Source organism: Scyliorhinus canicula, chromosome 15 (genome assembly GCF_902713615.1).
Source record: "Scyliorhinus canicula chromosome 15, sScyCan1.1, whole genome shotgun sequence".
Classification (NCBI taxonomy): domain Eukaryota; kingdom Metazoa; phylum Chordata; class Chondrichthyes; order Carcharhiniformes; family Scyliorhinidae; genus Scyliorhinus; species Scyliorhinus canicula.
In genome coordinates, this window is record NC_052160.1 from 134,782,837 (window position 1) to 134,806,627 (window position 23,791).

The 23,791-nt window shown below is 48.8% G+C and overlaps 1 protein-coding gene across 3 annotated transcripts in view; it reads left to right on the forward strand.

Annotated features, from left to right (window-relative positions):
• The first annotated feature begins 340 nt into the window (after window positions 1–340).
• lrrn2 (leucine rich repeat neuronal 2) overlaps window positions 341–23,791 on the forward strand; it is a 203,806-nt gene continuing 180,355 nt past the window's right edge. For 2 of the 3 annotated variants that reach the window (XM_038820363.1, XM_038820361.1), the window contains exon 1: window positions 341–673. The gene's annotated coding sequence lies outside the window, so the exon portion shown is untranslated. Of the gene's footprint in view, window positions 674–10,246; window positions 10,302–23,791 lie in introns of those variants that run through there. The other variant, XM_038820364.1, reaches the window with a different exon arrangement.

Below are 23,791 nucleotides of genomic sequence, written 5' to 3' on the forward strand. Positions count from 1 at the left end.
TCCCTCTGTCCATCCTTCCCTCCTCCTCTCCTCTTAGCTCCCTCGCCCCCTTCTCTCCCCACTCTCCCTCCCACCACCCTCTCCCTTTTTCTTACCCCCCCCCTCTTCCTTTTAGCCCCATCATCACCCTCCTCTCACCCCCACCCACTCACCCTCTCCTCTCACCCCCACCCACTCACCCCGCTCTCCCTCTCTCTCATTCTCCACCCCCTCTCTCCTTCCTGGATGACAGTCTGCCCAGGACACACAAACACAGCCAATGAGAGCTGGGTGGCAATGTGACAGTCTAGCTCTCACAAGCCTATAGGCTGCAGAGTGAAGGGTTGGCCAATCCGCCTGCAATTACAGATGACTACAGTGTGGGCATGGGTGACATGAATATTGCAGCTGTACCCAGCTAGTGAGAGAAGAGGGGAAGGTGAACAGAGAGGGGGGAGGAGAGAGAGAGAGAGAGAGAGAGCAGCAGCAGCAGAGAGGGAGGAAGAATTCTGGAACCTGTGGGGTTTAATCTGAAGGCTGGTCAGAATAATTGGTGAGTGCGTGGGAGAAAGCAGATGTCAAGGTAGCGGCTGCCGGACTGACTGCGAGCCTGCCAGAGGGATGGATATGGGCAGAGCTGAGCATCAGCTCTGAGCAACAAGCCTGACCCGGAGAGGGGACATCAGCATCCGCGGTGAGTGAACTGAACTGTTCTCAGCAACACACAAAATGTAAATGGGGCTTTCTGAATGCTCGGACCTGGCGGTGGCGAATGATAACGATGCGCTGGTGAGGGAGACAGAGGAGCTGGGAAATGATACAGTATGTTTGATTCAGATGGGGAACAAATGAGTGTGCGCGCTCCCTAATGATTTGTGTACAATTATCTTGGCGGCACTTTACATAAATGGAGCGAAAAGCGTTTCAGTAGAAGTGGTTTGAGGGACAGTTTGCCTCTGTTTAATGGCCAGGGCAACATTTCAGGGAGCCATCTGTAAACTGACGGTATTCGCGTGTCAATTACCAGCCGCTTCAGATCAGTTTCTGGGGGCAGCTTTCTGCAGTCTCCCCCCCCCCCCCCTCCCCCCCGTCCACCACCAGCACAGCCCAGGACACAACCACCAGAGCCCAGGACCCAACCAGTACAGCCCAGCACAGCACACACGCACCAGAGCCCAGCACAGCACACACCCACCAGAGCCCAGCACCCAACCAGCCCAGCACAGCACACACGCAGCACAGCCCAGCACACAACCACAGCCCGGCACAGCACCCACCACCAGAGCCCAACACCCATCCACCAGAGCCCAGTCCAGCACAGCACAACCCAGCACAGCCCAGCACAGCACCCACCAACCAGAACCCAGCACCCACCCAGCACAGCCCAACACACACCCAGCAGAGCCTAGCACAGTACCCACCCACCAGAACCCAGCAACCACCGACCAGAGCCCAGCAACCACCCACCAGAGCCCAGTCCAGCACAACCCAGCACATCCCAGCACAACCCAGCAGAGCCTAGCACAGCACCCACCCACTAGAACCCAGCACCCACCCACCAGAACCCAGCACCCACCCACCAGAGCCCAGCACCCACCCACCACGACCCAGCACGGCCCAACACACAACCACAGCCCAGCACCCACCCGCCAGAGCCCAGTACAGCTGCCACCTACCACAACCCAGCTCAGCCCAGCACAGCACCTACAAACCACAGCCCAGCATAGTATCCACCCACCGCAGCCCACCACAGCACAGCCCCCACCCACAATTCAATTCAGCCCAGCACAGCCCAGCAGAGCATCCACCCTCCACAGCCCAGAAAAGCCCACCGCAACCCAGCAGAGCCCAGCACAGTACAGCACCCACGGCAACCCAGCAGAGCCCAGCACAGCACCCACCCACCACAGCCCAGCAGAGTACAGCATTCAATGCACGGTTTAGCCCCACCAGCCCGTCTCTTACTGCAGGAATTGCGAGGTGTAAAGGAACGCGTCCCTGCCCCGAACGAACCCCCACCACCCCCGCCCCTCTCTTTCCGCCCCTTTTTGAGGTTTCACATCTGTGGAGGAGGGGGGGGGGGGGGGGGGGGGGGGGTCCCTTAATGCAGTGTGACACCGTAACATAAAAAGACGAGCGAGAAAGAACTCTGTGAAATGAGAAACCGTGGCTTCGAGGAGGCTGAGAATTAGATTGAAAAGGACAATCTGTGTGTATTGCTGCTCTGTCTGAACGGGCATTGGGCAGGGGGCATTGGGCAGGGGGCATTGGGGAAGGGGGCATTGGGCAGGGGGGCATTGGGCAGGGAGCATTGGGCGGGGGCATTGGGTAGGGGGCATTGGGCAGGGGGGCATTGGGCAGGGAGCATTGGGCCGGGGGCATTGGGGAAGGGGGCATTGGGCAGGGGAGCATTGGGCAGGGAGCATTGGGCCGGGGACATTGGGCAGGGGGGCATTGGGGAAGGGGGCATTGGGGAAGGGGGCATTGGGGAGGGGGAATTGGGGAAGGGGCATTGGGCAGGGGGCATTGGGGAAGGGGGCATTGGGCAGGGAGCATTGGGCCGGGTGCATTGGGCTGGGGGGCATTGGGTAGGGGGCATTGGGCAGGGGGCATTGGGCAGGGGGGCATTGGGGAGGGGGCATTGGGCAAGGGGGCATTGGGGAAGGGGGCATTGGGCCGGGGGCATTGGGCAGGGGGGCATTGGGCCGGGGGGCATTGGGCAGGGAGGCATTGGGGAAGGGGGCATTGGGCAGGAGGGCATTGGGCCGGGGGCATTGGGAGGGGACATTGGGGAGGGGGGCATTGGGGAGGGGGCATTGGGCAGGGGGTATTGGGCAGGGGGCATTGGGCAGGTGGCATTGGGCAGGGGGCATTGGGCAGGGGGGCATTGGGGAGGGGGCATTGGGGAGGGGGCATTGGGGAGGGGGCATTGGGCAGAGGGGCATTGGGGAGGGGGCATTGGGAAGGGGGCATTGGGGAAGTGTGTTAAGTAAGTGTGTGTGTCAGTTAGTCTGAGAATGTATAAGTGTGTCAGTGTGTGGTTGTGTCAGATGTGTCAGTTAATGAGTGTGCCAGAGTGAGAGTGTATGAATGTGTGAATGTGTGAGTGTGTTAATTAGTGTGAGTGTGTCAGTTAGTGTGTGGGTGTGTTAATTAGTGTGAGTGTGTCAGTTAGTGTGTGGGTGTGTTAGTTAGTGGATGTGGGCGAGTGTGTCATGAGTGTGTCAGTTAGTGTGTGAGTGTGCCAGTTAATATGCGTGTCAGTTAATGTGTGGCACCAGTGTGTGTGTCAGTGTGAGTTGATGAGTGTGTCAGTTAGTGAGTGTGTCAATTAGCATGTATGTCAATGTGAGTGTGTCAGTTAGCGTGTATGTCAACGTGAGTGTGTCAGCTTATGTGTGTGTCAGTTAATGTGTGCATCAGTGTGAGTGTGAGTGGATGAGTGTGTCAGTTAATAAGTGTGTCAGTGTGTGCCTGTGTGAGTATGTCAGTTAGTGTGTGCAAGTATGTGTCAGTTAGTGCGTGTCAGTTACTTTGTGCTTGTGCCTATTAGTGTGTGTAAGTGTGTGGGTGTTTCAATTAGTCTGTGAGTGTGTCAGTTAGTGAGTGTGTCAGTTAGTGAGTGCCATTGTATGTGTCAGTTAGTGTGAATGTGTCAGGTAATGCCTGCGAGTGTGTCAGGTCGTGTGTGACTGAGTGTGTCAGTTAGTTTGTGTGTGGGGGTGTCAGTGTGTGTGTCAGTTAGAGGATGTCAATTGGTATGAGTGTGTCAGTTAGAGCGAGTGTGTCAATGAGAGTGTGTATTTCAGTTAGTGTGAGTGTGTGCGTGTGTGAGAGTGTGTTCGTGAAGTTCTGAATCTCAGGTGTTTGTGTCTAGAGTGTAATCAGGAATGCACTGCCCGAAAGGCTACATTCAACAGAAACTTTCAAACGGGAATTTGTAAAGAGAACAGGGCTTTGGAGAACATAGAACTGTACAGCACACTACAGGCCCTTCGGCCCACGATGTTGTGCCGAACTAGTCTGAAACTAAGATCAAATCAACCTACTCCCAATCATTCTAGTGCACTCCATATGTCAATCCAATAACCGCTTAAAAGTTCCTAAAGTGTCCGACTCCACTACCATAGCTGGGAGTGCGTTCCACGCCCCAACCACTCTCTAAATAAAGAACCTACCTCTGACATCCCTCCTATATCTTCCACCATGAACCTTATAGTTATGCCCCCTTGTAACAGCTACATCCACCCGAGGAAAAAGTTGCTGAACGTCCACTCGATCTATCCCTCTGGATAAAAGCAAATTACTGCAGATGCTGGAATCTGAAATGAAAGAGAAAATGCTGGAAAATCTCAGCAAGTCTGGCAGCATCTGTAGGGAGAGAAAAGAGCTAATGTTTCGAGTCCGGATGACTCTTTGTCAAAGCCGTTTTGTCAAAGCCGCCAAATTTCCCTCTATGCCATGCCTCCTTACTTTCTGCATGAGCCGACCATGGGGCACCTTATCAACCGCCTTACTAAAATCCATGTATACGACATTAACTGCTCTACCTTCATCTATGTACTTAGTTACCTCCTCAAAGAATACAATCAAACTTTTGAGGCAAGACTTACCCCTCACAAATCCGTGCTGATTGTCCTGGATTAAGGTGTATCTTTCCAAATGATCATAAATCCTATCCCTCAGGACCCTTTCCAATAATTTACCGATGACCAAGTGAGACTAACCAGCCTATCGTTCCCAGGGTTATACCCATTCCCTTTCCTGAACAAGGGGACAACATTCTCCTCTCTCCAGTCTTCTGGCACTATTCCTGTAGACAGCGAGGACATAAAGATCAAAGCCAAAGGCTCTGCAATCTCATCCCTCGCCTTCCAAAGAATCCTAGGATATATCCCATCAGGCCCAGAGGACTTATCTTTCCTCAGGCTTCTCAGAATTTCTAACATATCTTCCTTCCGACTATCTACCTCCTCCAGCCTACCAGCCCGTATCGCACTATTCTCCTCAACAACATGGCCCCTCTCCTTTGTGAACACTGAAGAAAAGTATTCATTTAGGGCCTCTCCTATATCTTCAGACTCCATGCACATGTTCCCACTACTGTCCTTGACTGGCTCTAATTTCACCTTGGTCATTCTTTTATTCCTTATCTAAGTGTAAAAAGCCTTGGGGCTTTCCTTGATCCTACCCGCAAAGGACTTCTCATGCCCCCTCCTAGCTCTTCTAAGCCCTTTTTTCAGCTCATTCTTAGTTATCTTGTATCCCTCAAGTGCCCTAACTGAAACTTGTTTTCTCATCCTTACACAAGTCCCCTTCTTCCTCTTGACAAGACATTCAACCTCTTTTTTGTAAACCATAGTTCCCTCACTCAACGATTTCCTCCCTGCCTGACAGGGACATACTTATCAAGGACACGCAGTATTTGCTCCTTGAACAAGCTCCACATCTCAATTGTGCCTATCCCTGACAGTTCCTGTTTCCATCTTCTACTCCCCAATTCTTGCCTAATCACATCGTAATTACCCTTCTCCCAGTTATAAACCTTATCCTGCAGTATGTTCCTATCCCTCTCCATTACTATAGTGAAAGTCACCAAATTGTGGTCACTATCTCCAAAGAACTCTCCCATAACCAAATCTAACACTTGGCCCAGTTCATTACCCAGTTCCAAATCCAATGTGGCCCCGCCTCTTGTCGGTCGATCCACATATTGTGTGAGGAAACCCTCCTGCACACACTGGATAAAAACAGCCCCATCCACACTATTCGAATTATAGTGGTTCCAATCAATATTTGGAAAGTTAAAGTCATGCATGACAACTACCCTGTGACTACCGCACCTATCCAAAATTTGCATTGCAATCTTTACCTCCACATCTCTGTTACTGTTTGGGGGCCTATAGAAAACTCCTAACAAAGTGACCACTCCTTTCCTATTTCTAACTTCAGCCCACACTACCTCAGTAGACAGATCCTCCTCAAACTGCCTTTCTGCAGCCATTATACTATCCTTCATTAACAATGCTACTCCTCCACCTTTTTTACCACCTTTCCTAATGTTACTGAAATATCTGAACCCCAGAACCTCCAACAACCATTCCTGCCCCTGTTCTATCCATGTCTCCGTAATGGCCACAATATCGTAGTCCCAGGTACCAATCCATGCTTCAAGCTCACCAACCTTATTCCTGATGCTGCTTGCATTGAGAAGGTACTGGAAAGTTGAACCAATTCAAAAAGCTGGCACCAGCTTGATGGGCCTAATGGCCTTATTCTGAGCTGTGTCATTTGATGGGAGTTCTCGGGAGTTGCTCTTGAGCCAAGCCCAGTGATTCGAGCCAGAACAAGCTCAGGCTTTGAGGGTAAGTCAAGGAAGGGAGTCAAACGAGGCTGCCAATGGATCTCTACAGTCAACTCAGTCAGGCCACTCTGATGTGCAATCAATAACCACAGAAACGAAGGAGTAGTCCGAATTGAAGGCTTTAATCTACAAGATGTTTCCCCAGCAGCTTGAGTACAGAAAGAACGATGGCTGCTGAGAAACACGGGTTCTTATACTCCGCCTCATTGGGCGGAGCTACCTTCATCTTGACCAATGAGAAAGCAACACTTGGGCCAATGAGCAGCGAGTCTGCTCCACCAATATCAGCTCACAATCCCAAGTATTGTAGTACCTCTAGTCACACTACCACACACTCCATACAGCTTCTCCGATGGAGAATAGTGAAGCACCTGGAAGGCAGACCATCCTTTGGTATGCCCAGCCGCTCAGTCCGCACCGCTTTTATCTTGGGGTGGGTTTGAATCCCAATTTCAGAGCTCGAGTGTGCAGTGCGGGTCCCAGGGAGTATCATCAGACTGTGAGAGGTGCTGGTAAAACTGAGGACGTGTCCACCATCACAGTTAGAGAAGAGCAACGAAGTTATCCCGGACGTCCTGGCAAATCTCTCTGCCACAGTGGGCAAAGAAATAAAAACAGATGATCTGGTCATTATTGCATTGCTGTTTGTGTCGGGGGCCTGCTGTGTGCAAAATGGCTGTTGTGTACTGTCTACGTTACAACAGCGGCCACACTTGAAGAAGTACTTAATTGGCCGTAAAGCACTTTGGGATGTCTTGAGGTTGCGAATGGAGCGCGATAAATCTGAATTATTCCAAGTGGACCCTGCGAGACTCCTTCAGGAAAAGGGGGAGAGGAAGGTCATGCTCAGTGGGCGTTGTCAGGGACAATGCTCACCAATACATCATCGACGTGAGTGCTGGTGGCTGGACCATTATGTGTGAAGCAGGGAAGTGTATTTGATCCTGCATAGGCGAGTCTCTGTGTGTCGGTAGGGGTGCAGATGTGTGTCACTGCATTGTGGTGCGTGGGAGTGTGTGTTTGCACACTTGCTTAAGCAAGATCTCCTCACTCTGGGGAGGTTCATCTCTGCCCCCCCCCCTCCCCCCCCCCCCCCCGCGGCCGCTTGTTCTTGTTAAGATCTGTTTTGTTTGCGACAACTGAAATGGGAAAAAACCCTTCAGTTATGTCTTTATCTCACACAAGCTGCCACATGACAGCGACATTGGATTAGAAGCGCAAAGATAAAATTAGTTGTTCAAACCTATATATAGATCTCTCATGTCTGGGGAAGTGTTTAACTGAAACAATTCTGAGTTATTGCAACCATATCACCATCTGAAAGACCTCTGTTTTTCCCTCCAGTGTTCTCCACCGTTCAGCAGAAGATGGTGAAGGTGCCCCGGGGCGCTACCTTCTGACTCAAATTGACCATTCTCACCAGGCAGGGCACCCATTACTGCTGCCATGGTATCTCGGTGATCTAGGGGCCCAAAGATCCTCACCAACAACTCTTGTGCTGTTCCAATCCTGTCCTCGTGTCAAGCAGTGGCTCGCTGGACTTGCACCTCCTGAATCAAAAGATTTGGGGGTTGGAGTCCGACCCCAACAGACTTGAACAAAAAGAATAGCCATGGCTAGCATTTCAGCGCAGTCCTGAGGGAGTACCATGGGCGGCACGGCAGCACAGTGGTTGGCACTGGTGCTGTGACCCGGGTTCGATTCCCGGCTCGGGCCACTGTCTGTGTGGAATCTGCACGTTCTCCCCCGTGTCTGTGTGGGTTTCCTCCGGGTGCTCCGGTTTCCTCCCACAAGTCCCGAAAATGCTTGTTAGGTGAATTGGACATTCTGAATTCTCCTCGGTGTACCCAAACAGGCGCCGGAGTTTGGCGACGAGGGGATTTTCACAGTAACTTCATTGCAGTGTTAATGTAAGCCTACATGTGACAATAACAAAGATTATTAGTATTATTATTATTACTGCACTCTCAGTGATACTATCTTTCAGGAGAGTTATCAAAAACGAGCAACCCTTCTCCTCACTCCGATAGATGTAAAAGATCCATTGGCATTATTGGAAGAAGAGTAGGGGAGTCTTTCTCTTCAACTAACATCAGTAAAACAGATATTCTGATTATCATCACATTACAATCTGCAATCGCTGAGTGCAATCTGCTTTGCACATTTCCTTCATTTTTATACCGGATTGAAATTTCTTCCTTCTCGGGATCTGGGCGTTGCTGACAAGGTCAGCGTTTATTGTACGTGGCTGATTTCCCAAGAGAAGGATGAAGTTTGTTGAGCTGCTGAGGCCTGTGGGGTTAACAAAGCTGTTAAGGCAGGAATCTCAGGATTTTGAGCCGGCATTGAAGAAGGAACGGTGGCACATTTCCCAGTCAGGATGGGGTGTGACTGGAAAGGGAACCTGGAGGCAGTGGGGATTCCATAGAATCATAGAATTTACAGTGCAGAAGGAGGCCATTCAGCCCATCGAGTCTGCACCGGCCCTTGGAAAGAGCACCCTACCCAAGCCCATGCCTCCGCCCCATCCCCGTAACCCAGTAACCCCACCCAACCCTTTGGACACGAAGGAGTCAACTTTAGCATGGTCAATCCAACTAACCCGTGCATCTTTGGACTGTGGGAGGAAACCGGAGCATCCGGAGGAAACCCACGCAGACACGGGGAGAACGTGCAAACTCCACACAGACTGTCACCCGAGGCCGGATTTGAACTCGGGTCCCTGGAGCAGTGAGACAGCAGTGCTAACCACTTGCCACCGTGCCGCCATAGTGGTGGTCATTGGTTTGAGTGTTGCTGATGAAGAATCAAGTGCAGCCTACAGATATTCCAGTATGCCAATAGTGGAGGGAATGGATGCCATTGGTCCAGCGTATTTCTCTAGTTTTGGTGGTAAGCCATATTAATGGAGTGTTGTATAGGGAGCTTTATCATAGAATCATAGAATCCCTACAGTGCAGATGGAGGCCATTCAGCCCATCGAATCTGAACCGACCCTCTGAAAGACCACCCTGCCTGGGCCCATTGCCCCACCCAATCGCCATAACCCAACCTAACGTGCACATCTTTGGATACAAAGGGGCAATTTATGATGACCAATCCACCTAACCTGGACTGTGGGAGGAAACCGGAGCACCCGGAAAAAACCCACACAGACATGGGGAGATCACAGTCACCCAAGGTTGGATTGCTTCAATTTGATTGGGCTGCGACCCATTTGTCAATACTGGACGCAAAAAGGTGAACCATTCCCCAAAGTCCCACCTAACGCCCTTCAACATTCGTTGACTCATTCTGCCCTGCTTCCTATGTGGGTTTCTGTTGATCTATGTGCTGCCCTTGCTCCAGACCTATCTACCAGCCTATCTCCATCAATCCATGTTGAACAAGGGGATATTGCTGCAAAATGTTTCCCGGTTCTGCCGGCTCTTGGTGCTGCAGTGATGGTAATTGAGTTCACACCCCTCTTCTGGCCCTCCCCCATTGTTGAGATGTGTCAGCTCTTTGAACTCAGCAGCTCTTAGAGATGGCGGCCTGTCAACCCACGTTGGTACCATTCAGTGCATCTTGTTGCACGAGATGTTTGCAATCCGCATAACCGTGTTGGAGTTTTTTTTTGAAAACATCTGAATTAGAGGTTCTTTTCCTTTTTCAGGAGATGCGTTCCGTGCCAATTGCTGTTGTAATGTGCTTGACTGTGTTCCAGTAATTATGATTGTAATCAAGCTCGCAGGCAACCTGATGATTTTGCAAACTGTAGAGGGTGTCAGCCATGCCTCCGGCAGCGATAGTGTATAACCATCCCGGGCATTCATTTTATTACTGTAATCGCAAACAAAAAATTAATTTTGTAAATCTAACCAAAGGCATGTTTGAAGTTAAGTAGTGTTCCCTTTATTCCAGAGCTCTTCAAAACTGATATCTCTCAGTGTTCTGCATCCACCGCACACAGTCTCAAGTAAGTCCGTCATCTACCTAAGTAGTTCAGGAATGCGAACTGCAAATTCCCGCCATTTTAGCATTCCTTTGCCAGCCATTGTAATTGATCTTGGTTTGAGGTTCTGTGTCCAGGGATTTGCCCCCCCCCCCCCCCCCCCCACCTCAGCCCCCACCCACCCCCCCCCCCCTGCTGAAAGTGTGCCCATGTGTATGGTGGGGGAATGAAGTGATGCTCTTCCGCCCACGCACCCACCGCCCCAAATTCCTCGGGGCTTCGACATTATGGAAACAAAGAAGTTTGCTCTCTTCAAGAATGGAAGGCAATTGGCGGGGTGGGTGAAAGAAAGCTATTACTGACCCATCTTCACGGCCCAAGATTCCTTACAATTCTTTCAGAGGGAGCAAACATTGCCGGCTATGCCAACTGTGGCACTGAGGACCTGGGTTCGAATCCCAGCCATGGGTCACGTCCGTGTGGAGTTGCATATTCTCCCCCTGGTCTGGGCGGGTTTCACCCCCACAACCCTAAAGATGTGCTGGTTTGGTGGATTGGCCACTCTAATGGCCTCTGATCTGCTCTTGTAGCCACAGTATTTATATGGCTAGTCCTGTTCAGTTTATGGTCAGTATGTGGTAACCCCTAGAATGTTGCTGCACTGTTCAAGAGAGGAGCAGTCGCTGGACATTATCAATCTCCTACAAGAGGGGATCTAACTATCGACCCTTGACATTCAATGGCATTACCATCGTTGAATACCCCACAATCAACATCATGGGGGTTACCATTGATCAGAAACTGAACTGGACTAGCCATATTAATACTGTGGCTACCAGGGCAAGTCAAAGGCTTGGAATCCTATGGCGAGTAACTCTCCTCCTGACCCCCCAAAGCCTGTTAACCATCTACAAGGCACAAGCCAGGAATGTGATGGAATACTCTCCACTAGCCTGGATGAGTGCAGCTTCAAACTCAAGAAGTTCAACACCATCCAGGACAAAGCAGCCCCGCTCGATTGCTCCCCCTTCCACAAGCATTCAAATTCTCCACCACTGAAGAACAGTGGCAGCCGTGTGTGCCATCTACAAGATGCACTGCAGTAACTCACCAAGGTTGCTTCGGCAGCATCTTCCAAACCCACAACCACTACCATCTAGATGGACAAGGGCAGCAGATACCTGGGAACCCTACCACCTGGAGGTTCTCCTCCAAGTCACTCACCACCCTGACTTGGAAATATATCGCCGCTCCTTCACTGTGGCTGGGGCAACATTCTGGAACTCCCTTCCTACCAGCACAGTGGGCGTACCCACACCTCAAGGACTGCAACGGTTCAAGAAAACTCGCCATCACCTTCTGAAGTTCAACTAGAGATGGACAATAAATGCTGGCCTAACCAGCAACGCCCATATCCCGTAAATGAATTTGAAAAAAATTAGCCACACTCTGTGCCCAACTACAAGAAGTCCATCCATATGTTTAGTGGTACACACCGTCATTCTGCACCTTCACTCATTCCAGTTTGCACATTTCCTTCTTGGAATGACCAGCCCCAAATCAGATATTTCCCAGTGGACAAACACATCCTTTGCACGCCAGATGCCGCACATAACCCCCTTCTCCTTTTCGTGATGCTAAACAAAACCATGGTCCAGTTGTTGCCAGAGCAACTGGCGGTCACAAATGGATCCTGAGTTATTCCTCACATTGGTTCAAAGTGGGTGTGTGTGTGTGGGGTGGGGGGGGGGGGGGGAGAGCATGTGGATGAGCGCAGTTTCAAAATATTTCCACTGAAAGGAACAAAACACCATCTTCTCAGAGCATCTGGGTGTGCGGCCCATAAAATGGAGTCTTCTTTGCCAGTGGCACCAAAATCCTGAGCTCAGATAATAATTGAGAAACGTATGCCTCATTGTGTTCCTGAGAGGTGTAAATTAATGCCTTGATTGAGAGGTGGCCATGTTAATCTGGCTGTCGATTGATCTTCAGTAAATGACTACTTAATATTCTGCAGCAGCATATGAGAAATGTTTCACACCACAGAATCGTTAAATGGAGGTTTAAGAAGCAAAAAAAAAAATAATTTTGAAATATGTACAAGACAGTGAGTAATTGAGTCTGTCCCTGTAAAATAAAACACAAACTGTGCTCACACCACCCACATGAACTATCTGCTGCCTGCACCGTCGGACCCGTTCTTGGCAATCTCTGCCATGTTGCCCATCCCCAAGGAAATCGAGGATATTTAGCTACAAAGAAAGACTTGCATTGCCATCCACTACATCAAGACATCTTAAGCTGCTTACAGTCAATAAGGTGCCCTGAAGTGTAGTCACCATGGTAATGTAGGAAATGGGAAAGCCAATTTGCACGTAGCAAGCTCCCCCAAAAGGTACCTGTGGGCAATGAGAGTGGTGAAGAGCTTCAAGAAGGAATTGCAGACCTTGAGGCCCAGGAAGTCAAAGGCACAGCCGGCAATAGCGTAAAAATTAAATTCAAGGTTACGGAAGAGGCCAGATTTGGGGGGGGGGGGGGGGGGGGGTGTGGTGATCATGGAAGTTTGTAGGGGGCTGAAGGAGACCAAAGGATAGGGAAACATGAGGGATTTGAAAGCAAGGATGAGAATTTGAAAATTGAGGCATTGATTAACTCGAAGCCAGTGAGGATCAGCGAGCTGGGCTGGTACAGCTCAGTTGGCTGGACAGCTGGTTTGTGATGCAGATCAAGGCCAACAGCCTGGGCTCAATTCCTGTCCAGACTGAGATTATCCATGAAGGCCCCGCCTTCTTCTCACCCTTGCCCCTCACCTGAGGTGTGGTGATCCTCAGGTTAAATCACCACCAATCAGCTCTCCCCCTCAAAGGGGGAAGCAGCCGATGGTCACCTGGGACTATGGCAACTTTACCTGCTCACTTACTAATGGGTGATCAGAACTGGAGACGGTCAAGTCTGGAGATAACAACACTAAAGAGAGAAAGCGTATTATATTGTGCATTTAGAAATAACTATATATATATAGATGCACACTTCATTCTATAAAGGATCACTAATGCATGGTATTGAGTTAAAAAGACAATGATTCAATCGATTGCTCCTTAGAATGGTCACTAACCATGGGAATATCAGGTTGAATTTGAACTCCGTGCTAGTACATGTGATTCTTGATAAAGTGCAATGCATTGTCTATTCATTTTTAAAGAGCATTGAGTGATTTTGATTTGCTTTACTGTCTCACAGCTGGCATGCTGAGCTTGACAGAGGCAGTGCGATGCAGATGACAAAGTAATAAAAATGATAATGTGCGGAGGTTGCTGCTTTGTTGGACTCTCACAGTATCCAATTTTCAACCCGGCGACAGGGAGTAAAGGGTTTTTGCTGCCGTGAAACCATTGGGTTAGAATTTCCTGAAAAGGGGTCAATGGATGACACCAGCCGTCAGTTATATTTGCCCTTGACCTGTTTAATTTGTCCGTGAGATCTTCAGTGCCTGTTGCAGGAAGTGTGAGATGGAATCAGTGTGATATTCTTTACAGGGTCTGGCAATCGGCCTCATAACCAATCAATTTGACAGATTGTCAATGATTGACGAGTCTGAACCATGGCACTGCAAGTTAAGATAGTGAATCTCATGTCAAATCGGGTAGAAAAAATGAAATAAAGTGAGGGAAATTAAGAGAGATTTTTTTTAACAAAGAGACAGAAAGAAACATGAACATTTAAATGTCTCGCATGTCAGTGCAGTTTCCCCTCAGTACAACAGTTGGAGTTTCGGCATCATACCACATATCACTGGAGTGAGACTTGAACCAACATCCATCCGACTCACAAATGAGAGTGCCACTCACCAAGCTGTGCACGCCAAAGCAGCAATTTCTGACCTGGTTGTCACAAGCTTCCTTATATTTTCAGGGTTGCAGTGATATACAATGTGTGTGTGTGTGTGTGTACCTGTGGGTCCTGAGAACATCGCCCACCCGGTGTTGGGTCAGATCATCCTCCCAGGTCACTTTGGAGTTCTCTGATCCTCAAATTGGGTGACATGGTGGCACAGAGGTTAGCACTGCTGCCTCACAGCGGCAGGGACCCGGGTTCAATTCCGGACCTTGGGTGACTGTGTGGAAGTTTGCACGTTTTCCCCGCGTCTACGTGGGTTTCCTCCGGGTCCTCCCACAGTCCAAAGATGTGCAGGTTAGGTGGATTGGCCGTGATAAATGGCCCCCTTCAGGTCCAGGGATGTGTAGGTTAGGTTAAGGGGTCATTGAGATAGGGCGGGGATATCAGTGGGTTTGGGTGGAGTGCTCTTTGAGAGGATTCGTGCAGACTCGATGGGCTGAATGGCCCCCTTCTGCACTGTAGGGATTCTGTCTGTCGGTGGTCGTTCACATGTTTCAGAGCGGTGCGGGGCTGGGTGGGATTGTGACATAGAGGAGCCCAGAGGTGACAGCCCCACCTAGGATCACAGCCTGGATCAGCAAAATGAGCATACTCTTTCACTCCCTTAATGATGGCTCTCAGCTCTGTAGAGTACACAAGGAACGGAGCCACACAAAAAAAAAACACGGCATTGCCAGGAGGATCCAAACCCTTGTCTAAAAACAGAGGGGGCCAAAAGAGGCCAAACCATTGGGTGCCGAACAATTTTGAGTTCAGCCTTGCTGCTGAATGAATCATTTTGTCAGGGCCACAGGTTTTGGCTATTTCCAATAAGGTTGGGCTTTTCAAAGTAAGGTCCAGCAGGCATGATAGGGGGTGGGGGGGGGGGGCGGTTTGCAGGAGATCCCGCAACAATGAAACCACAATCACTAACAGCCTTCACACAATCAGGACATAACAGTGCAATGGTGGTCAGTGCCTGCATTAAGAGCAGCTGGGGAAATACAATTCTCTGACAAATGGAAGGGGGGGGAAAGCACCAAATGGCAGATATCACTTCATGATTTATATCGTCGCCCGGACCAATCAATTAGTTGCCAGTTTGTAACTCACTTCTGGGAATTTAATGCTCTGTGTAGCAATTGTCTGAAGCCTTCCATTGCAGCCTCATCTGTACCCCAGCCATAAATGCCTGTGGTCTCCATATAGTAACCATCTCAACCCCATCATTAGACTTCAGGCCGTAATTCATTCCCAGGCACGCACACACATTCACCTCGGCACTTCAGTACTACTTCATTGGCTGTAAAGCCTTTTGGGACATCCCTAGGTTGCGAGAGGCCCTTGAAAAATACAAATCCTTTGTTTATCTGAAGCTCAGAATTAGTTTGTTCTCTGTAACTCACGCCTGGAAATCTATAATGGAAAACAGACAATGTTGGAAAACGCCTCATCTGTGGAGAGACAGTGCCAGTGCCTGCTGAGTATGTCCAGCATTTTCTGTTTTTAGTTCAGGTTTCCAACATGTGCAAAAAATAGCTTTCTACGGGGAAATTTGTGTTCCATCATTTATCTCAGGAAGGAAAGACTTGTGTTTATATTGCACCTTTTGCCACCACAGGACATCTCAAAGTGCTTCACAGTCAATGAGTATGTTGAGTGCAGCTACTGTCATAGGGATATAACCAACCAGTTCACAGCCAGAAAGAGCTCACACACACCAACAAAATATTGATCAGATAATCCGTGTTGGCAAGGGTGGCTGAAGGGTTAAGGTTGACCAGGAGAAACCAGTTGTATGAAGTGCTGTGTGATCTGGCACCCAGAGTCTCCATTTAACATCTGATCTGAAGGAAGGTGTACCTGACAGCGCAGCACTCTGTCAGTGCTGCACTGAAGTGGCAGCCACGATTATGAAATCAGGTCGCTTAAGTGGGACTTGAAAGAAATGAAAATCGCTTATTGTCACGAGTAGGCTTCAAATGAAGTTACTGTGAAAAGCCCCTAGTCACCACATTCCGGCGCCTGCCCGGGGAGGCTGGTACGGGAACCCACAGTCTTGGGATTCAAAGGTGGGATTGTAATCCACTCAAGTTGCTGCTCAAATCTCAAAATTGCACAAAGTGTCTAAACCCCTGAATTCCACTTCAGCATGTAGCTCAGATCCAGATATCCATTATTCCATTTGTAAAAACACTCAAACCTCTCAATTAGACTCCACTCCCAGTAAGTCGCTTCCTGCACCGTCATCCCTGCTGCGCTCCTTACATCTATCCTTGCACACTCATCCCCTCTTCCCTATTCCTCATCTACATGCTGCCCCTTGACAACGTTGTTCAAAAGCTGATGACGCCCAGCTCTGCCACACCGCCACCTCTGTCGTCTCCTCCATTCTTGCTCAATCATCATGCGGCTTATCCGACATCCAGCACAGGATGAGGATAAATTTCCCCTGGTTCAATATTGGGAAGACCGGCACCATTATTTTCAGTCCTCGTTCCAAACTCTATTCCCTGGCAAATGATTCCTCCACTTTCCCTGACAACACTCTGAAATTGAGCCTGTCTGTTCGCAACTTTGGTGTCACATTTGATCATGTGATGAGTTTCCAACTGCGTTTTTATGACATCTCTGAGGTCACTTATTTCTATCGCCGTAAAATTGCTTCAGCCCGTTTCAGTTTGTCTGCTGCTGGAACCCTCATTCATACCTTTGTTACCTCTGGACTCAACTATTCCAACATGTTCCTGGCTCATCTTCAAAATTCCACACACTGTAAACTTAAGGTCACCAAAACTCCAACGCCTATGCCTTGACTCTCAGCCAGTCACGTTCCCCTATCACCCCTGTGTTCGCTCACCCCCATTGGTGCCCTGATTTTAAAAATCTCATCCTTGATTTCAGATTTCCCCCCCTCATGACCTCATCCTTCTGTATCTCTGTAATCACCTCCAGATTCACAACCCTCTGAGATATCACCGCACCTCCAATTCTGGCCTCTGGTGCACTCCCCATTATAATCTCTCAACCATGGTGGACTGCACCTTCACTGCCTACACCCCAAGCTCTGGGATTCCCTCCCTACAGCTCTCCCCCCCCCCCCCCCCACCTAAATTTCCTCTTTTAAGACATTTTGTAAAACCTTCCTCCTTGACTAAGCCTTTGGTCATCTGATCAAATATCTCCTTATGTGGCTGGGCGTTATATTTTGTTTTATTATGCTTCTGTGAAGCATCTTGGGACATTTCATTACATTATAGGCACGATAAGTTGATATTAATTCCTCAAGATATAAATTCTCCTTTTCTTTATAATGCCATGATTCCCTTACAGAATCACAGAAAGCCACGGAATTGATACAGTGCAAGAAGCCATTTGGCCCATTCTGTCTGTGTAGCTCTCTGAATTAGTAACTCACCGAGTGCCATTATCCCCCTCCTCCCAGTAACCCGCCACATGTTGCTGTCCTCCCTTTCATTCCACGTGCTGACAAGTCTGTTATGTGGCACTGTATCAAATACCTTTCGGAAGTTCATGTCCTTCACATCAACAGCATTGCCTTTGTCAACTTTCTCTGTTTCTTCTTCAAAAAACTCTAGCAGGTAAGTTAACCATGATTTGCTCTTAAATAATCCCTGCTGGCTTCCCTTAATTAATCCACATTCGTCCATGTGACTATTAATTTTGTCCTGAATTATTGTTTTCTACCTGCCAAAAATCTATTAATCTCAGACCCAATATTTTCCAGTGACAGCTATGGTGATCGTTGTGAGGTTGATTTCTGGATGGAAAGCGTAGTGACCACAAAGACACTTGAAGTTCTTTTCATGAACTAAACTAATTTTATTTACACTACTTGATTTAAAGTTCAACACTTATTCCTATGGTAAACAAATGTATTATTAAACGACACTCACTAACACTTTCTCTATATTCTAACAACTACTATATTCTATCTTCTCTAGCTCTGTAATGCACTCTGCTTCAGTCTCCTCTAACCCCACTCCTGGTACCATGTCATGATCTTTGTTATAGAACATAGAACAGTACAGCACAGAACAGGCCCTTCGGCCCTCGATGTTGTGCCGAGCCATGATCACCCTACTCAGACCCACGTATCCACCCTATACCCGTAACCCAACAACCCCCCCCCCTTAACCTTACTTTTTAGGACACTACGGGCAATTTAGCATGGCCAATCCACCTAACCCACACATCTTTGGACTGTGGGAGGAAACCGGAGCACCCGGAGGAAACCCACAGCACACACGGGGAGGACGTGCAGACTCCGCACAGACAGTGACCCAGCCGGGAATCGAACCTGGGACCCTGGAGCTGTGAAGCATTTATGCTAACCACCATGCTACCGTGCTGCCCAAAAAAAGAGTCCCCCCCCCCCCCCCCCCCCCCCCCCCCGGATAAGTGCACCGGATAAGTGTTAGTTTGACTTCAGGATGGAAAGCCTAGTGATCACAAAGATACTTGAAGCTCTTTTCATGAACTAAACTAATTTTATTTACCCTACTTCATTTAGAGTTCGACACTTATTCCTATGATAAACAAATATATTATTAAACTATACTCACTAACGCTCTCTCTATATTCTAACTACAACTATATTCTATCTTCTCTAGCTCTACAATGGACTCTACTCCAGTCTCCTCTAACTGTAATTTACCCTCTCCAGCTCACGCACCCAGAAATCTAAGAGTCAGTGCAATTTATAGTACTATTCCTTAGCTCCCTCTAATGGCTAGTTTTAACATAACATTAACTCTTCATATGCTGTACATTTGTAAAATGTCAAAACAGCTACGTTACTCACTGGGATAATGCCACATGCCAAATAACTTCAGAGGGGCTGAAACATCTTTTTAAGTCTATGTATCTGTTACTTCAAAAACAAATGATAGACAGGACTGATGGCAATGGTGTTGGAGGTAGTGCCTTTCTGATGGGAAGTTAAAGATGGGCCTCTGTTTGCCCTCCCAACTGAATGTAAAAGATTTCACAGCAGTATTCCGAGGGAGAGCAGAGAGAGGAGTTCTGTTGGGTGTCCTGACCAATGCTACTCAATCTGCTAGAGGGGTAATCTGGTCATTATCGCATTGCCGTTAGTGGTAGCTTGCTGTGCACAAATTGGCTGCTGCATTTCCTATATTACAACAGTGACGACACTTAAACAAGTACTTCATTGGCTGTAAGACAGTTCGGGGCATCTTCAGGTTGTGAAAGGTGCTTATATAAATGCTGACTCAGTAGTAGCAGCTTAATCTTAACATAGAACATAGAACTGTACAGCACAGTACAGGCTCTTTGGCCCACGATGTTGTGCCGAACTAGTCTGCAACTAAGATCAAATCAACCTACTCCCAATCATTCCAGTGCACTCCATATGCCTATCCAATAACTGCTTGAAAGTTCCTAAAGTTTCCGACTCCACTACCATAGCTGGGAGTGCGTTCCACGCCCCAACCACTCTCTGAATAAAGAACCTACTTCTGACATCCCTCCTATATCTTCCATATGACCCCGGCTGCTCCCTCCCCTCTCCTCCCACCTAATAAAGTCCTTATTCTTGTAAAGACAAGACTTGTGCACTCCATGTAAAGTGTTTGATATATTGGATATAATGGGACGGTCCGAAACAACGGCCAACAAAAACACGCAACTAGAAAACTACATTCATCCCATAAATCCTAGTTTTCCAGCTGACTGTGTACAATCCATTTATAACTCATCTGAGCCATTTGATATGATTACAACCCAATCAGATTATCCTACACTAGATCAGATTAGATTAGAGAAAATTAGATTGTGCTACAGCGGTTCCTAGGTCTGTTCTGCAAAGATAAATAGATGTGCGCAGCATTGATCTGGAAATCACATCTTTATCTCTCTTGCATTTCTCTCTCTCTCTATGAGAACATCTTTTACAGATCGAGAGTTTCAGGAAAGGGCTACCCATGAAAACCTTTTGAGCACTGCTCAACCTCGATTATTATACCCGTGTGCTACCACCCTGCTATTAGAGACGCAATCTCAATCTTTTGCTTTTATTTATTCCCATGGTGTCAGTAACATTGGCAAGTCCATATTTATTTTCCATCTCTAGTTGCCTGTAAAAGTTGGCGTGCCTTTTCATTATCCAGTTTCTATCGCAACTCAAATTTCTATCTTCCCTCTAATTTCACTGTGCTCCCAAACCTCTACCACCCCCCTCCCCTCGCCACCCCCCTGGAATGGTTGCAGCTCAGAAGACAATTCAGCACATCATGTTGAATTGGTTTATTATCACGTGTACCGAGGTACGGTGAAAAGTATTTTTCTACGAGCAGCTCAACAGATCATTAAGTACATGAAAAGAAAAGAAAATGAAAAGGAAATACATAATAGGGCAACACAAGGTATATAATGTAACTACAGAACACTGGCATCGGGTGAAGCATACAGGGTTGTAGTGTTAATGAGGTCAGTCCTTAAGAGGGTCATTTAGGAGTCTGGTAACAGCGGGCTAGAAGCTGTTTTTGAGTCTGTTCGTGCGTGTTCTCAGACTTCTGTATCTCCTGCCCGATGGAAGGACTTTATTAGGTTGGAAGAGTGAGTAAGCCGGGTGGGAGGGGGTCTTTGATTATGTTCACACTGGCTCTCTGTGTGAGCAACTCTGCTAGTGCTACTTCCCACTGTGGCCCGACAAATCCTTCCCAGTAATGCTCCAATTCCCTTTTGAAAGCCATGATTTAATCTTCTCCAGCATTTTTCCATGTCCTAACCACCCTCCAGTCGCATTTCCTTCTTAAAACGGGGTCGAATGGTTCGCAACCGTTCTACCAACAGGGAAAGTCTGTCTTGATCTAACCTGTCTAGACCTCTCATGATTCTGAATTGCTCTTTCAAATCTCTCCCCCTCCGACCCCCTACTTCTCTAAGGAGAACTGCCCTCAGCTTCTCCAATCTATCCAATTAACTGAAGTCCTTCATCCCTGGAAACTTGCTTGCAAACCCTTTCGGCACCCTCTCGGATCACCGAAGCACAGTGGGTAACACAGTGCCAGGGACCTGGGTTCGATTCCGACCTCGGGGGACTGTCTGTGCGGCGTCTACACGTTCTCCCCGTGTCTGCGTGGGTTTCTTCCTGGTGCTCCGGTTTCCTCCCACAGTCCAAAGATGTGCAGGTTAGGTTGATTGGCCATGCTAAATTTCCCCTCAGCGCCAAAACGTTAAGTGGCATTACAGGAATAGGGCAGGGGAGTGGACCTAGGTAGGGTGCTCTTTCAAAGGATCAGTGCAGACTCGATGGGCCGGATGGCCTCCTTCTGCACTGGAGGGATTCTATGACTCTAATGTCTCCACATCCTTCCCGAAGTGGTGCCCAGAATTACACACGCAACCAAGGCCGAACAAGGGGCTGGATTCTCCGCAGCCTCGCGCCAAAATCGTGTTTGGCGTGGGGGCAGAGAATCAACGTTTACCCGGTTCATCGGGAATTGTGCCCGGTGGGTGCCACTCCCACGTGGGGCTGGGGGGCCATTGACAGAGGCCCACCCCCCCCCCCCCTCCCCCCCCCAGTGATTCTCTGGCCAAAAACTGACCGAGTTCCCGACGGCATGGTTCTAACCACGTATTGCTGGTCGGGTACCTCGGGTGGTGGCTGCAGACTCAGTCTGCGGCCGCCCTGGTGGGGGGGGGGGGATCGAGGACGCGGGGTGGGCCTCATGGGTGGCCGGGGCAGTGACCAGGCGCCATCTCGAGGGTGGGGTCTACATTCTTGACGGCGGTCCGCGGTCCGAGCCCGCCACGGTGCATGGCGCGGCCGCTGCAGGCCACCGCCGTGCGCATGCGCGGACTCCCAACCGGAGGAGCGGTGGCCTGTATCCGCAGCCAGAGCTGCGAGAAACTCTCCGGGGTCCTGCCAGTCCCCTGCAGGCAGGAGAATCGCTCTTGACTTTTGTGAAGTAATACATCAGCGATTTCACGCCAGCGTGGGGACATAGCCCCATTTTTGGAGAATCCAGCCCTTATATTTTATAAAGGTTCACCATAAACTCCTTGCTTTCATACACTTTTAGCTACCTTCCTAGCCCTGTCCTGCCGCCTTCAATGATTTTGGTGTTCCTGCACTCCCTTTACAATTATATCCTTTATTTATGCTGCTTTTCCCCCATTCTAAAATCTCCCACCCATTCAGTCAGACCTCTTTCCTCCCGTGGCCTCCATCATTGGCATCGACCGCCTCCAGCCCCTTCCCTCGAGTCGCAGAACGATAGAAAATGTATGCCATAGAAGCAGACCATTCAGCCCATCCTGTCTGTGCTGGTCACCAAACAGCCGCCCACCTTAATCCGACCTCCCTGATGTGCAGCCCCTGTCCCCAGAAACTCCTTATATTCCTCTTGAGGAAGCAGGGAATTTGCTCGTGACTGGGAATTCTACAGGCCTGTTCAATTTTCGCGACAGAACAGGAATTCCAGGATTGAAAGAGTTACCGTTAGATCACAGCCGGGGTGGTGGTTGTGTGTGTGTGTGTGTGGGGGGGGGGGGGGGGGGGGAGTTGCCGTTAGGACTTGTACAAATAAACAGCCAGCTGTGTGGAACAGCTTGTTATCACAAAGCAGCGCAGGTGATATTTTAAAAGTGGGTGCAATGTGTGTGATAAGCCACTTTTTAATTTATAAACTGCTGTCACCTTTACTTTAAAAGGATGGAAATTGCTGTGAAAATATTTCCTGATAGCACTTCACGGCAGCTGTGAGGTAAAATGTCAGGAGAAAAGCAATTCAGAGCAACAGGCTGCGATTGTGTCACATCACACTTCCATCTCCTCGCTAAAATACAGCCAGCTGCCACTGGTGCTCAATGCTCTCCCAGTGTTTTGGCAATAACAGCAACAAAACAGCTTTCGGCGCAGGTCTCAACTGTTAATTCTTTACCCTCCCCATTCCTGCCTTGCTTTCCTGGACTCAATTTTTTTTTAAATTCACCTGATTGTGGGCTGTAGAAAGAAAGACTTGCATTTACATTGCAGCTTTCATGGCTGCCAATGTTTCCATGCACCTTACAGCCAATGGGGTAAGGTTGAAGTATAGACTCTATTGTAATGTAGGCAGCCAACTTGGGCACAGCAAGCTCCCACAGACAGCGACATGATAATGACCTGTTGATTCTGTTGTTGTGATGTTGATTCGAGGGATAAGTATTGGCCGGGACACTGGGCAGAACGGCCTGCTCTTCTTTAAAATAGTGCAATTGGATATCATGCAGCCACTCGAGAGGGCACCTCATCATGCACTATCCATGTTAACTCATGCCGTCCATCCACCCTTGTAGACCCCATGTGAACCTAATACCAACTCTTGTCCTCACTCATCCCCATGGACCCTTATAGCCCCCATCCCAACTTAATGCCAACCATGTCCTTACACCCACCTCTATTGTCCCTTATAGCCTCATGTTAATTTAAGGCCAACTATGCCACATAGTCACCCCTTGGACCATTATAGTTCCCATGCCAACTTAATGCCAACTTATACCCCCCTTGCACCAACCTTTGCACTTTTACCCTCCATGCCAACTCACCCTGTATTCACCTTGGGCAGACCTTAGGAGTCATGTTGAGATTAAGTAAAATGTATGTCCAA